Below are 16,899 nucleotides of genomic sequence, written 5' to 3' on the forward strand. Positions count from 1 at the left end.
TGTTATATATAAATAAGTTATATATAATACATATTATATATAAACTTGAGAGATTGATATTTTTATTGATATTGATAATTTTATCTCCATGCCTTTGGAAAAAAAAATATATGGCATTTATCATTGCACCTTGCATTATGCTGGCAATTGTTATGTGACAGGAGAAAAATACTAAACTATAAGTAACACAATCCCCTTCTCCCTCCTTTTCTATAAAGTGTGGTTTCTGGTAAAAATAACTTATGTTTTGTGAGCTGGTAGAAGAGAATACAGACTGGGGGAGCCAAATCCCAGAAAGTAGAGACTCAGAGGAAGAGTAAAAAAAAAAAGGAAGAAATGTGTGCACCTGTAAGGAGCCTGACATTTGAGGGATAATGATAATGGACTAGTAGGATTCTTAGAAAGTTCTGTGTTTGATGTACCATCTAATCCCTTTCTCAAGGTCCTCAAAAGACCCTCAATAAAGATGTACACTCCTCTTGAAGGGCTTGGGGGTAGATCTGTTTATTTTTAGTGTGACTTTGTGATGAGGCTGGCCTTAAGGCAGAAACCGAAAAGTACAAATGTATTCATTTGCAGCCATAATCAATTTCACTAAAACAGAAGTGTCATCACAAGTCTGATGGAAAGAAAGCATTGGAGAAGTCAGGGAAAAGTCGCCTGGATACACAGGCCTTTAATAAGTCAGATAAACAATAATATTAGAAAATGTTTAAGCAGGTAGAACCCTGGGAACAGAACTTCGACAGTCCTGAAGCCAAGGGTGATTTGTTGAAAAGCCACAAATATGATGTTTGGAGACTTTATTTCCTTTTCACTCCAAGGTGTCTCCTGAGATGTTTAGAAACTCAAGATTCTTGAAGAAGCTATCAAAAGAACAGAAGGCAAAAATACTAGCCACCAATCACTTAGAAAAAGATAAACTGTAACCAGAAGGAATTTACAAACTCCAAAGTCCTGTCTCCAGACAGTTTCATGCTTAAATTTTTTTCAGTGACACATTGGAAAGCTTTCACTGGTAAACCTATCAAAGACTGGAAAATAAATCAAGGTTGTTTACCAAATTAGACACAATGTGCAAAGATTGGATGTGTTAAAGAAACCTGTGTGGTTAATAGTCATAGCACACTGGTTCCCATGTCACTGGATTTTGAAGTTTTTATAAAACCTATATGTTTGGGATGCCTGGGTGGCTCAGTTGGTTATGCATCTGCGTTTGGCTCAGGTCATGATCCTAGGGTCCTGGGATCGAGTTCTATATCCTGCATCAGACTCCCCGTAGAGCCCTGCTTCTCCCTCTGCCTGCTGCTCCCCCTGTTTGTATTCTCTCTCTCTCTCTCTCTCTGTCAAATGAATAAATAAAATCTTAAAAAGAAAAACCCTATATGTTTTTTGGAGGATGATGCTCACTTTCATATGGATAGCAAATACAAAAGAAAGGAAAATTCAAGAAGAATTAATAATGGCAAATATCAGCTTTTAGCACCCACTGTGGCTGATTTATTTTACATACTCTATTGTCAAGCATTATAGTAATCATGAAGACTAAGAGTTATAATGCCAATATTACCTGTAAAAAGAAACCCGAGTTTATTTTAAATAGAGCCAAAATGATATATGCAAGTTTGTAGGCACTGATGAAACACTCTTCAGATCCAGATCTGCTTGACTCCAAATCCCATGTTCTTCTCAGCTACCAGCTGTAGGGATAGTCAATGTACTGGATTCCTTTGAAAGAACCCTAATTGCCTTCCCCTTGCAAGAGATACATTCTTAGTTGGTCCATATTAGTTCTTCTAGAAGTCTGTTTCTTTAGACTATGATTCATTTCACTACTTCCTGCTCACTACTGGTTCTCATTCTGGCGTGGGTCTATTGGTCCATGGGTAGGCACCTGCTAAAAGCTGACCTATTTATAGTCTTTCTCTGGCTTTGTAAAATTAATGACAAATGAGTAGAATTAAGAGCAACATGTATGGCTTTGTAAGTTGGGGGAGCAGAGGACACCAAACTGTAGAGAAAGAGAAGAAACATGTATAGAGAAACATCAAGGTGAGAGAAAGATTTCTGCCTGGGTTCTTAAAAGTTTCTATTCCCAGAACTAAATTCCAGGTCTTCCTGTGGCCCAGCCGCATTCTTCCTGTTGAGCACCACGATGTTCCCTTGTTCCATTGTGATTTGTGGCCCTGTTTTGCTTCAGTTAGCTCCAGCTGGCTTTCTTTACTTGCAATCCAAGAGTTCTAACACCAAATATGCCAGAGTTGATTTTCATCAGAAGGATAAACAGATAAAATTTCACTGGCCTCAAAGATCAAGTTGACCCAAGGTCTATGTCTTTCTTACAAAGACCTGCATAAATCTCTAACTGTAGTTCTCTCCATGAGACCTCTGAGACCACACACTCCTGTTGAGCACAAGATCTCTTTCTAGGCAACAGGGATTTTAAAACACCTATACTAGTCATGCAAATGAGTTACCATTAAGACCACCCAAACTTTGGATCAAACAGACCTGAACATAAATTCCAGGTGCCAGTTTCCTGAGCGATCTTGGGGAAAAAAATCACTTAGTGTCACTAAATCATAGAGTTTTTAAAAAATGGAGATAATGTATCTCAAATTGCGGTTGTCTGGCATATAGTAGGCACTCAATAAACACTACTGTAGATTGCTCCAATTCTGACCTTATTTTCCTACTGGTGATAAGTAACATTGCCATGCATGTGAATTCCCTACACTGGTTTTCTATATGATCTTCCTTTATAATTTCTTGTGTAACAGCACAAACTAAAGATAGAGAGGCTGCCTCCCAGGGTTCACAGTCTGAAGAAAATTCACAGCCATGCAACAGGCCAGGTTCGGTATAACGATACAGGGAAAGCCCTGTGCTAAGGTCACACAACATGGAAACATTTAACTCAGACTGGACGTTCAGAAGAAATTATCTGGTGCCCCAGTTTCCTGAGTCACTGTTTCCTTCTCAGGAAAGCTGTTAGATCTGCTTCCAGCCCCACTGTGATTGAGAAATAAAGTGCTGTTCTGTTAAGTGGCTAAGATTTAGGAGTTCTTTGTTATAACTAATGTGAACTATATCAATGAACCTAGTTCCCAACCACCAGAGCCCCATCTCTGAGCACAAGCCCCCAGGTTATGGATACTTGCATGTAGACTCAGGAACCACCTTCCCGCACAGATTTCTATTGTTTGCTGCAAAGCTTGTTGATTCTACGCAGCCTGTCTTAACTCCTTCCCTTTGATTCATCTGTTCCTTTTAATCACCACTGACCACACCCTCCCCCCAACACAAGCCCCCCGTGGTGACCTCTGACGGTATCATCTGACTCACCTCACTGTGTCTGTCTTGTCTCCAGCTGCCCAAGGATGTTGGGAGGACAGATGGAACAAAGTCCTTACTGCACAAAGGGCAGCTTTAATTCCACATTCCCGCATTCTTCAGGTCTCAATTTCTATCTTTAACCTTTTCCTAAATCTGCAAAAATGCTTACTTAGTGACACTGCATTGTGACTCAATTGAATAGGAAGAATGGCTTTTGTTTTGAGCAAAGAACTTACTTTTTTTTTTTTGAGTAAAAATTCTAGATTTTATTTTTATTTATTTATTAATTTTATTTTTTTAGTGTTCCAAGATTCATTGTTTATGCACCACACCCAGTGCTCCATGCAATAACATGCCTTCCTTAATACCCACCACCAGGCTCACCCAACCCCCCACTCCTCTCCCTCCAAAACCCTCAGTTTGTTTCAGTGTTCACAGTCTCTCATGGTTTGTCTCCCCCTCCGATTTCTCTGAAAGATACAGATGTAGAGAAAAGAAGGGCCATCTGTACCCCAGTGTTCATAGCAGCAATGCCACGGTCGCCAAATTGTGGAAAGAACCAAGATGCCCTTCAACAGACAAATGGATAAAGAAGATGTGGTCCATATATACAATGGAGTATTATGCCTCCATCAGAAAGGGTGAATACCCCACTTTTGTATCAACATGGACGGGACTGAAGGAGATTATGCTGAGTGAAATAAGTCAAGCAGAGAGAGTCAATTATATAGTTTCACTTACTTGTGGAGCAGAAGTGAGCTGGGGGAAAGCAAAGACCTTATTGTTTTGATTTAGTTTCCTAATTCCTCTCAACCTGAATTGGCACAATCTCCAGTGATCCTTTCTCTACTCTCCCTATCTTCCCTCTTCACCTTCCCTCCACTAGATACACACACACACACACACCCCATCTCCACACCACACACACCGTAGTCCATGTAGGTTCATGCCCATAATAGAGCCTTGTTGTGTCCTATATCCCATCCTACAGCACTTGGTTCAGGTTTCTCCATAAGCTTTTTCTAGAGCCTTCACCCTGGGATTGGATCCAAGCCTATGAATTAGTTAGAGACGTGTCAGAAAAGGGAATCAGCTTAGAATGGCCTCAGAGTTCTCCCGGATTCTGCTCCTCTGGATATTTTTGTTCGTTTGTTTGTTTGTTTTAAGTATGCTCCACACCAACGTGTGGCTTGAACTCATGACCCTAAGATAAAGAGATGCATACTCTACCAACTAAGTCAACCAGGCACCCTGTTTGTCTGAATATTTTTACCCATTTGCTTGAGTGCCCAGGAATCCTCCCTGAAGACCCATTTGAGCTAGATGAACATTTGGGACATGGTATTTTGGCAAGGTTGGTTGTCCTTACTAGATTTTTCTTTACACTATGTTTCTGTTCTTTTGTTTTACCATCTAGTCTCAGTATATTCTGCACATAGGGCTATTTACATATGATAATACTCATAGGAGTGGATGATAACTATCAATTCTGTCAGAGAAGCTAAGGAAGTTCTTGGATTTTAACTCCTTCTTAACTTGAATGCTTTGACTCTGGAGTCCAATTTTATAAAACTGGCAAGTGTTTTAAAACAGAGCCTCTTTACAAAGGCTTGATCTATCTTTGCAGTCTTAGAAATTTATTTTTCTTTTGTTACATTTTTTCTTTATCAAATTAATATAAACACACTTCAGGGAAGAGGCAAATGAAAAAATATTCAATCTCAGCCCTCAACAAGAAATGTTAGCATTTTTCTACTGTTTTCCTTCTCTAGCCATTTTTTATGAATATGGACATTACAAACAGAATTATGATCATAGCATTTTTCTTCAATTTTATTGTATCTAATTATTCTACCCCACTTGTGGTTTTTAGTTATTTGACTATTTGCTCTTCAACTGCCTTTGGTTAAATGCTTGAGTCAAGAGATACAGAAGAGACTTTTCCAAGTGACTTTTCTTACTCATTTCAATGGCAGCCAAGACCAAGTAATTGTCTAATAAATACCATCAGTTTATCACTAAAGCTGTAAGAAGTAGTATTTCTTTCTCCCTCAAAAAGGACCTGAATAACAACAAACCACCAAATGCTATTGCACAAACCTTCATCAGATGCTTAATGGAATTTATTATCATGATCACTGTTTCCTTCTTTCTTCTTTTTTTCCTCTTTCATCTTCCAGCTGTTGGTACTGTGCCAATAATATCTGAGGATACAGAGATGAATAAGATAGAACTCAAAAAAAAGTTGTAACTAAACAGCATATTTACTTATTTTTATTTTATTTGATATTTAAAGAGAATCTAAATTAACAAATTTTAATGAAAACTGTTGAGAAACTAGATGACAACCATAAAAATTTAATCTTAGCAATACTGTATCATAATATATTACAAATGAATTTTTTTCCAAAGACACCACTGAAAAATCAATATAAAAAAGATCATATTTATTTCAGCTATGGAGGAAGACAAAAATTTCCAAAGATAGAAAACCTAAGTGAGAAGGAACAGCCCACAGTCTCTCAGTTCAGACCTGAACTTCCTCTTCTAGAAAACTTTACCAAATCCTGCCATCAAGCTGCTCCTGGGGCTCTTTCTAGGCATCTTAAGTCTCCTCTTTGTCACTGTCACTTCATTCACTAACGTCCAAAGTTCTCAGCGGTCTTTCACGATCTGCTCCTTCTCTACCGGGGTCATGTCATAATAATATGCAATATCTCTCTCTTGCCTCCTTTGTCCACTCCCAATCAGATCTAAAGATCTAGATAAAGTTGCTGCAAGGTTGAAATCGATTTAGACATTCTACTACTTCAGATACTAGCTGATACATCAAAAGCAATTCAGTAAATGTTACTGTAAACATTATTCACAGGACTTCGACTTTCTATTAGCACTATTACTACTATTATCACTCCTTCCATAATTGCCACTGCCCTTCCTCCTCTCATTATTCTGATTATGACCAATTATGGTTATGACTATGATTTGCTAGATCCTATGGCTAACATAGGATGAGTATTACCATCCCTATTTTTCACTCAAAGAAACGAGATTGGAGAGCTCAAGTTAATTGCCTAAGATTTAAAAGTGATGAAGTCAGAACTCAAATCTAGACTGCCTGACTTAAAACCTTGCTGCTTCTTCCATATTGTAATCATTTCTAACTAGAAGATTGTGTTATGTGAATCTTCATTTTGAAAATAATGACATGGCTCTTGGAGAACTTAGAGAAGTACATCTGAACTACATAAGCGGGATTATGCCCATTTCTGAAATTAACAATCAAAAAGTCAGCTGAACTGGTGTCAAATATTTGACTGAAACTCACAAAAGCAAGGCATATCCAGAGCCAACAAGAGCAGCTTGGCTTCTCCTATTCTGAATTTTTGCCATTGTTTAAAAATATAAAAACAGAATGTAACATGTTGGAAGTAAAATGTCAGCCAATGTCCTTAGTCAAAACTGGGAATTGCTTTATTTTCATAATGTTCTAAAGATGTTATGCAAACATTATGACCTACTGAATATATTATTTGATTTTTTCATATGGGGCATTAACATGTATAATAAGATGTTTTAATTAAAAAGCATACTCATATTTTCAGGGAAAAAATATCCCCTGAATTATTATACAATGCTTACAAACACCCTTACATATATTCTATTTAAGAAATTGTACTAGAAACATGTATATTTCCTTTTTTTCTCTTCTGGTTTATCATAAGCAAATTGCATTGTAAGTATAGAGTCCCCTTGAGACCAAACTGCCCATTTTTAGATGCAATAATGTTACTTATAGATGTCTACATACACTATCAAAATTGAAGAAAAATATCTGTCATGCATAATGATTCTTCCATTTTAAGATTAGTTTTTATCCTGGAAGTTGAGTGTGTGTCCAAGCACATAAGACATAGAAGAGGCCAGTTGTTTGTATTTTTCCTCCCTAGCTCTGACCCAAATCTCTATTAAGTCTCCATCCTGTGGTAGCTTCCTTGGGCCAACTACTTTACAAATATTTTAACACTCCCCCCAAGTGGAAAAACAATATGTATTTCTGGCAGAGGTTTTGAGAAGGGAGAACAAAAAAATGACAGAATTATAAACATGTTAATATCTTCATCTTATGCAATAGGAAGTTGAGAAATACTGTCTCAAATTGATAGGAAAAGAGGCACCTGGGTGGCTCAGTCATTTGGTGTCTGTCTTTGGCTCAGGTCGTGGTCCCAGGGTCCTGGGATCTAGCCCTACATCAGGATCCCTGCTCAGCAGGAAGCCTGCTTCTCCCTCTCCCACTCCCCCTGCTTGTGTTCCCTCTCTTGCTGTCTCTGTCTGTCAAATAAATAAATAAAATCTTTTAAATAAATAAATAAAATTGTTAGGAAAAGAAAGATAAAATTTAATAATATACTAGTAAACCAAATTCAACAGTGCATTAAAAGGATCAAATACTGTGACTATTAATCAGGGTTTCTTTTTAAGATTTTATTTATTTATTAGAGAACATGGTGGTGGGGGAGAGAGAGAGAGAGCACAATCATGGGGGAACAGCAGTGGGAGAAGCATGCTCCCCCTGAGCAGAGATCCTGATATGGGGCTTGATCTCACAACCCTGGGATCATGACCTGAGCCAAAGACAGATGCTTAACGGACTGAGCCACCCAGGCACCATTTAATCAGAGTTTTCCAGAGAAAGAAGCCAATATGACATATATCTGTATGAGAGGAGATTATAGGAATTGGCACATGTAACTATAGGGACCAAGAGGACTCACAATTTGTTATTTGCAAGCTGGAGAATCAGGAAAGTTGTTATGTAATACAGTTCAAGTCTAAAGGCCTGAGAACTAGGAGAGCTGGTGGTGTGAATTCTAGATCAAGTCCAAAGGCCCCAAAACTAGGAGGGCCAATGTGCAATAGCAGGATAAAAATGGATGTCCTAGCTCAAGCAAAGGGAGCAAATTCACTCTTTCTCCACCTTTTTGTTCTACTAAGGCCTTCAACAGATTAAATGATGCCCATACACATAGTTGAGGGAGATCTTTACTCAGTCTACCAATTTAAATGCTAATCTCTTCCAAAAATGCCCTCACAGATACACCCAAAAATAACATTTTACCAGCTATTGGACATCTCTGAGACCAGTTAAGTTGACACATAAAGTTGACCACAATAATGACCAAGTAGAATTTTCCCTGGGAAGCAAGAATGGTTTAACATATGTCAATCAATTGATGTGATACACCACATTAACACAATGGAAGAAAAAAATGCCCACATGATTATCAGTGCATAAAAAGAATTTGAGAAAATTTAACATCTTTTCTTTACAAAAACTCTTAACAAGGAAATTACCTCACCACAGTACAGGCCATATATAAAAACCTCAGAGCTAACATCATATTCAACTGTGAAAGACTGAAAGCTTTCCCTCTAAGATGTGGAATAAGGCAAAGATACCCAGTTCTGGAAGCACTAACCAGAGCAACTAGATAAGAAACAGTAATAAAAGGCAACCATATCAGTATGAAGTAAAATTACCTCTGTTTGCAGATAATTGATCATTTGTATAGAAACTCTAAAGACTTAACAAAACAAACAAACAAACCCCTAGAAATAAGAAGCAGGGTGCCTAGGTAGCTCAGTCTGTTAAATGTCTGCCTTTGGCACAGGTCATGATCCCAAGGTCCTGGAATGGAGCCTTGTGTTGGGATCCCTGCTCAGCAGGGAGTCTGCTTCTCCCTCTCCTTTGGTTCCTCCCCCAGCTTCTGCTCACTCTCTTGTTCTTTCTCTCACTCAAATAGATAAATAATATCTTTTTTTTTTTAAAGGAGAAAGAAATTCAGTAAAGTTGCAAAATCCAAAATCAATATACAAAAATCAGTCATTTTTTAAAAGATTTTATTTTTTTATTTGACAGAGAGAGAGTGAGCACAAGCAGGGGGAGTGGGAGAGGGAGAAGCAGGCTCCGGCTGGGCAGGGAGCCCAATGGGGGCTCAAACCAGGACCCTGGGATCATGACCCAAACTGCAGGCAGACGCTTAACCGACTGAGCCACCCCTTAGTCATGTTTCTATGCACAAACAACAAACTATCAAAAAAGGAAATTAAGAAAACAATCTCATTCACAGTAGCAACCAAAGGAATAAATACTTAGGAATAAACCAAAGAGGTGAAAGACTTGTATATTTGTATAATTTAAAATTATAAAACACTGATGAAGGAAATTAAAGCAGACATAGGTAATTAAAAAGACGCCTGTATTCATGAATTGGAAGAATTAATATATTAAAATGTTCATACTGCTCAAAGTGATCTAGACATTAAAGATCTAATACACAGCAATGCAACTATACTTAACAATACTGCTCTTAGAGGTTGCAGGAAGGTCAGTAACATATCCTCCTACTGAGAAGGTACTTTAAGACCCAAAACAAAGCAAGTACTCCATACCATTTATATAGCGTTTAATTCAGGGTAACTTACTGATGGGGGGAGACTGGGCAGAGTGGGGATCCAGGTTGTGAGCAGCCATTCTGCACCCAGTTCCAAACTTAATCGCCAGCTCTTATGGAGTGAGGGACATGGTGATGAGGTCACAGGGAAGTTATCTAAAGTGGTACAGCTGTGCGCCAAAAGATCTCTACGAGTTTCCTAAAGTGGAGACTTCTGTGTGCCACTGTAAGATCAGCCTTCCCACATTCCTGTCCGGGCATACATTACCCTCCACAGGGCCAGGAACTCTTAGCCCTGGGAAGGTCACTGGGCAGACATGAACAGGTTGGGGGACCAAAGATGGAGTCCATGTTGTTAGTCTCCTTCAACTGTTATCACAGCGTGAAATTTGCTAAGAGGGTAAATCTTAAGTGTTCTCACCACAGAAAGAAAGAAGGGAAAAAAAAAAAAGAGAAGAAAAGATAAGAACATGATAGCCATGTATGGTGATGGATATGTTAGTTAATTTGATTGTGGTGATGATTTCACAATGTAAGTGTGTATCAAAACATTAGTCCACACACCTTAAATATGTACTATTTATATTTGTCAATCTTACCACAATAAAGTTGGGAAAAAAACTGAAAGAAAAGGTAGAGTTTGGTACACTTCATAAATTGATGTAAATATTTAAGAAATGATATGTAGTAATAGAATTATCAAAAACTGTCAAATATAGAATGGCAAATAGTGAATCAGTTAACATCTCATTTTTCATTATGCTAAGTAAATAGATGCTATCTGAATTTAATTGAACAAGCAATAAAATTATAAATATTTTGCTGATAATAATGGAGGTGACCACTAGGAGAAATAAAAGTAGTAAGGATTCAAAGTAATCGCGTCCAGAAAGTGAAGCTGGCAAGGAGAAGAGGAACCTATTCCTTTCTATTCTTTAATTCTGTCTTTCATTTTCTAAATATATAAATTTATTATTTTGAAAGTAAAAAAAAAATCTAATAAGGGCCATTTTCCTAATACTGAAGACTCACATAATATTAAGGATTATGTTTCTAGAATTTCAGGCCCAGGTATGGGCAATGATTTGATTGAATTGATCTCAATGCATTTCAACAAATATTTGTCATTAGCTTAGTTTACATCTTTCTGATCTCTGGTTCCATGTTATGTATTTATTTATTGCCTGGTCTTGTCACCAGGATTATAAACTGTGAGGGCAAAGACTAACACGTTTTGGCTTTTTCCTCCTCCACTGTAGAATTAAAGCAGTTTATTAAATGCAAAATCAGACAAATGCAGAACTAAAAACAGGTGGGTCGGTCAGAGGGTCAGAACACTTCAACAAAATGACCAAAGAGAAGTTATAAAGTAAAAGGAGTGTTCAACGGTGGGATAGGTAGCTGTGCAAAGTACCATACTCAAAAAAATCAGAGTCTAGTTGGCCATTTGTCTGGGATTCTTGCATTGAGGAAATGTATATTATTGGACACCTGAGAAATTTAAGAAAAGATAATGCTCTACTTACACAGTCTTTCTTAATCCTTACAACAGTGTGTCTAGCTATGTAAAAACTACCCCAATTTTGCAGTAAAGGCAACAGGGCTGAGAGTGGTTCAGTAACTTGTCTTCAGGCATCCAGCTAGCAAGATGTAGAACCTGAATTTGAATTCATACCTACTTTTTTTCAAAGTCGCACTCTCCAAAGATATTTGCAAACGACATATCAGATAAAGGGCTAGTACCCAAACCTATAAAGAACTTATCAAACTCAACACCCAAAGAATAAAGAATCCAATCAAGAAATGGGAAGTAGACATGAACAGACATTTCTGCAAAGAAGACATCCAGATGGTCAACAGACACATGAAAAAGTGCTCCACATCACTCGGCATCAGGGAAATACAAATCAAAACCACAATGAGATACCACCTCACACAAGTCAGTAGGGCTAAAATTAACAAATTAGGAAATGACAGATGTTGGCGAAGATGTGGAGAAAGAGGAACCCTCCTAAACTGTTGGTGGGAATGCAAGCTGGTGTAGCCACTCTGGATAACAGTATGGAGGTTCCTCAAAAAGTTGAATGTAGAGCTAACTTATGACCCAGCAATTGCACTACTGGGTATTTACCCCAAAGATATAAATGTAGTGATCTGAAGGGGCACCTGCACCCTAATGTTTATAGCAGCAATGACCACAGTAGCCAAACTATGGAAAGAGCCCAGATGTCCATCAATGGAGAGGTGAATGGATAAAGATGTGTTACATATATACAATGGAATACTACTCACCATCAAAAAAAAAAAAAAAATGAAATCTCACCCTTCAGAACAAGTGGATGGAACTAGAAGGTATTATGGTGAGTGAAATAAGTCAATCAGAGAAAGATAATTATCATATCTCACTGATAGGAGGAATTTAAAAAACAAGGCAGAGGATCATAGAGGAAGGGAGGGAAAAGTGAAACAAGACAAAACCAGAGAGGGAGACAAACCATAAGAGACTCTTAATCTTAGGAAACAAATTGAGAGTTGCTGGAGGGAGGGGGTGGTAGAATGAGGTAGCTGGATGACAGACATTGGGGAGGGTATGTGTTGTAATGGTCACTGGGTATTACATAAGACTGATGAATCAGAGACCTGTACCCCTGAAACAAATAATACCTTATACATTAATTTAAAAAATATATAATGAAAGAAAGCCACACTCTCCTTAAATTCTGTTTTAGCTCACAGCATTTTATGATGCTCTGAAACTTGCCAAAAAAAGAAAATGTCCATTCTGTGACCCCACCCAATCACTCAATTTACTGAAATATCCAGATTTGGTAACAGCATCACCTTGTACAAATGCTTGGTGTATTCTGAGTAACAAACAAAATTTAATAAAGTCTCAGGAACTTATATATTTAGATCAACTAGTAGTTTGTGTTCATGCTGTTATAGTCTCTAAGTTGAATAGAAGGAAACTGAAACAACTTTCATTTTGTCCTGCTTCTGTCTGTACATGACAGGTATTGCAGAACAAATGCTCTTCCAAAGATTGTTCAGCAAAAGGTCATCCATGGCAGGTGCTGGACATTTAGTTCTGTGTATATCTTCTTGCTTGGACCACTTTTGTGGAAGCAAGGCTGCTCTTTCCAGTAGAAACCTTTGAAAAATTGTGTTCAGAGTCTAAATTTGGCATTCCATCTATTAAAGCACTAAAAATGATTTTTCTCATTTTAAATTTATGAACCTCTTCTCAGTCCTAACTCCTAAATAAAAATCATTGGCCAATATACTTTCAGAGTCATGAAAAACAACAGTTTCAGCCATTTGCCGATGATAAAACCTGTATATATTCATTACAGAAAATTTAAAATATACAAATGTGTAAATAATTTTCTAATGGCTTTTATATTATATATTTTATAATATAATATAACATTAAGTGTTAATAATCTCCAATATCAGTATTAATATTTTCATAATAGGGAAATTTACAGATGACAAAAAGTCACCAGATTCACATGTTAAAACTCAATTATAAATATGATTGACGCATTGCTGCTCTTGCACTAAGAACTGTCTAATCGATACTGAAATTTGGAGAACAAAAATATTGTTTTAAAAGGGCTGTTCTCATTCTCAGTTCATTTCTTCCCTGCACCATTACTCTGTTGTCATAATGAAAAGTAAGAGGCTCTGGTTTAACCAATGTCTCATCCCTTCTCCTGCAAAACAGAGTCCTGAAAACAATCTTTTTTAAAAAGATTTATTTTTTTATTTGAGAGAGAGAGAGAGAGGTGGAGGAGGGGCAAAAAGAAAGAGAATCTCAGGCTCACTCCACGCTTCTGAACGTAGAGCCTGACGTTGGGCTATCCCTTAACCCTGAGATTGTGACCTGAGCTGAAATCAAGAGTTTGAAGCTTAACCAACTGAGCCACCAAGGCACCCCCTGAAAACAATGCTCTGACTTGAAACAAAGCTCTGACTTGAAAATCAGAGCTTTACATCACATTTCCTAATCTGCAGCCATCCTACCTGCCCGATCCAGAGGATGAGGCTGCCTGCATGGAATGATTTCCAACAGTGCCCATGGCTCATTACCCTCATTACTTCCTTTTTCGTCCTCCAGTGGTGTGTGATATATCCACCATTTGAGTGCATCCTTAGAATTAACAATATTAGAAAAGCCCTCTGAATTTCAAACGTTTTGGCATTAAAAGTAACATTAATTTATTTGCCTGGCAGAAATGTATTCATCTAGTGTTCTAATCCATTCTACTCTAACCCCACTGCCACTGCCTTGGTTTAGGTGTTCATAATTTCTCTTTTATGTAATTCAAATCGTAGTCATTTAGTCCTTCAGTAAATATCTACTATATTCCCCAAACTGTGTTAGGTATTGATAACCAAAAGAAAAATAAGACGCATGCTCAGTTCTTAAACGATGTTGATAAACCCATGAGACTGTAACACTCAGAGGAGGAATCCTAATCGGTCTCCGAGCCTCCATTTTTGCCCTGTCCAATCATGTGGTTGGGACAATCTCTCTGAAATGGGGAAAAAAAAAAAAAAAGAGTATCTTTTTCCTGTGTTTAAAACTCATCTTTGACTCTCCATTCAAGCTCGTAGTATGGACTTGAGCATGGACTCAAGAGAGATAAAGACTTGGCTCTACCATGTATTAGCTACAGGACCTAAGTCAAGTGACAGTCTTTTTAGTTCCTTATGGTTTCTAAGCCACTTCATAATATTTTTTTAATTTTTTTTCAGTGCCTGCCTCTTGAGGAGTTTGTGTGAGAATTAAATGAAATAATGTATATAAAGCTTATAGCAAAGTGTCTGAGACAGTAGATGTGTAACAGATGTTCAACATTATCATTTAATGAAATGGCCCTCCTCTCTCCAGCCTCATGTCTGTCTCATCCCTTCCCTAAATGCCACCTCCAATCTGGTCATCCCAATCTCCTTGTAGAATTTGTCATACTGTCTCTGTCTTCTCTCTTTTGTGTGTGTTCTTTCATTCTGTCCTCTGGCTTCTCTGTGTGACTAACTCATACTCATTTTTATGGCTTCTCCTCCTCTGAGGGGCTTCTTTGACCTACCAGGGTGGGTTTGATCCCATCTTGTGCTCCCGAAGACGTCATCATGAGAAACAAAAAAAAATTAAAAGCTTAGAAAGACCTCATTAGGATAAGTCAGCAGAGCTGAGACTAGAATCCAGTTTCCAAAGTCCTAATCCAGAACTGTACTAGATCTGTTCCTGTCTCTGTAGGACACACAAAAAGAGCTCCCAATGTCCTACATATTTCCATAGAACCACAGTGGACAATAAACACCACTAATTTATTCAACTGAACTTAAAGATTTGGATGAGCTGTACTAAGCAGGTATAGTGAGATGTAAATTTTCTGACATGGCAAGATGCTCTTTATTTTCCAATAGATATTTTTTAGGATCTAAAACCAGGGCTTGCTCACAGGATAGTAATAATTTCTCCCACTCAGAGCTTGAGTAGGAGGAGACATATTTCAGGTGACAATTAAATGGTGAGATGTGATTAACTTTCAGTATTCTAGAACCTGGCTATTCAGTGTAGAATCAATAGTAGAACTAAAAGTATTCATGTCTCTTGGGGGCCTGCTATAATGACACAATCTCAGGTTCCACTGCATTTTTACAGAATCAACAGATGATTTACATGCCTTGGAAGATTAAGAAGTACTGTCTAGGGCAGTGGTCATCAAACTGGGCCATGCATTAGAATTACTAGAGCAACTTGAAAACAAAATAAACAGACAAGTGATACTTGTGACCCATGTTCAAGAGCTCTAATTTAATTGGTTTAAGATGGGTATAGGCACAGGTCTTGTTGCAAGCTTGCCAGGTAATTCTAAATACAGACATGGTTGAGTATCACGGCTGGGAGAGTACAACCACAGGAGATAGCAAAAGATGCCCAGTATTTCTCCTCACCCCTTTATGTATGGGACCAAGAATCTATCAGCCTTTCTTCAAGGGACTGATGGACAAAGGGACATGGATACACTTCTACAGAGCAAAAAGCAACTGAACAGAGAAAAAAAAACCCTTGCAAATGTAACCTCTGAACTTGATAATTTTACAACACACTCAATGAGATATAGGGAGACTAAGTATTTTTGTAGGAAAAGTATTTTGTAGGAAGTATTTTGTAGGAAAGTGTGACTGGTTCTAGAAAAAAATGGAAAGAGGTGGAATTCAGTAGAGGGTGGGAGACGAGGCCAAGAACTTGGGGTTCGAGGAGGGCATACTGGGAGCCCCCTCGTGCCCCAGTGAGGCCTTCCCTCTAGAGCAGTAAATGGAGTGAGGTATTGGGCTTCCTCTCCGTTTACCTTCCCCCAATTCTCCTGCTTTTCCCTCTCCATGGGGAGAATTATTTGAACACCTTAAGAACCTTAGCCCAAATCTTGTATTTTTATGAGAAAGTGGGTGAAAGGCTATCTGCACCCAAGAAGAGACTTTCTTTCTTCTATGAGATGAACTGGAAACTACTGCTGTGTTCGTGGTCTGCAGACCTAGCGGAACAAACCATAAAGCTTATCTCCAGACTCACCCACCCCCAACTGGGAATGCATCCAAAGTATCATGCCCTATCAGACAGAGAAAAAAAACAAAACAAAGTCTCATAAAGTTTTCAGGCGTCCCAAGTCCCAAGCTTGTTTTTTTTTTAACTGGAGACTTTTCAAGACCAAGAAAACTATATCTATATCTATATCTATATTATTTATACCCATCTATATAGTATAATTATTTTCTGCCTTTGAAGGGACAAACTTAATGCGATGGATCTGTTATCCATTGTTTATTATAGTTTCTTTTTTAAAAAGATTATATTTATTTGTTTGAGAGAGAGAGAGAGAGAGAGCACAAGCAGGGGGAGTGGCAGGCAGAGGGAGAAGTAGGCTCCCCACTGACTCCATCCCAGAGCCCTGTGATCATGACCTGAGCCGAAGGTAGATGCTTAACCGACTGAGCCACAGAGGGGCCCCTCATTGTTAATTATAGCTTCTGTGTAGAAATCATCTTGTCAATTTCTTTCCATGTATAGCTTTCTTTTATATTCTTTACTATCACTTAA

At 38.0% G+C, this 16,899-nt stretch overlaps 1 long non-coding RNA gene across 1 annotated transcript in view; it reads right to left on the reverse strand.

The window, feature by feature from the left end:
• Positions 1-9,908, reverse strand: part of LOC308350637 — a 53,454-nt gene extending 43,546 nt beyond the window's left edge. The window contains exons 1-2 of the long non-coding RNA XR_013967555.1: positions 9,823-9,908; positions 5,437-5,540 (exon numbers count right to left, since the gene is read on the reverse strand). This is a non-coding gene — a long non-coding RNA (uncharacterized lncRNA). The remainder of the gene's footprint in view (positions 1-5,436; positions 5,541-9,822) is intronic.
• Between the last annotated feature and the right edge of the window lie 6,991 nt (positions 9,909-16,899).

This window comes from Martes martes, assembly GCF_963455335.1.
Source record: "Martes martes genome assembly, chromosome: 10".
Lineage (NCBI taxonomy): Eukaryota > Metazoa > Chordata > Mammalia > Carnivora > Mustelidae > Martes > Martes martes.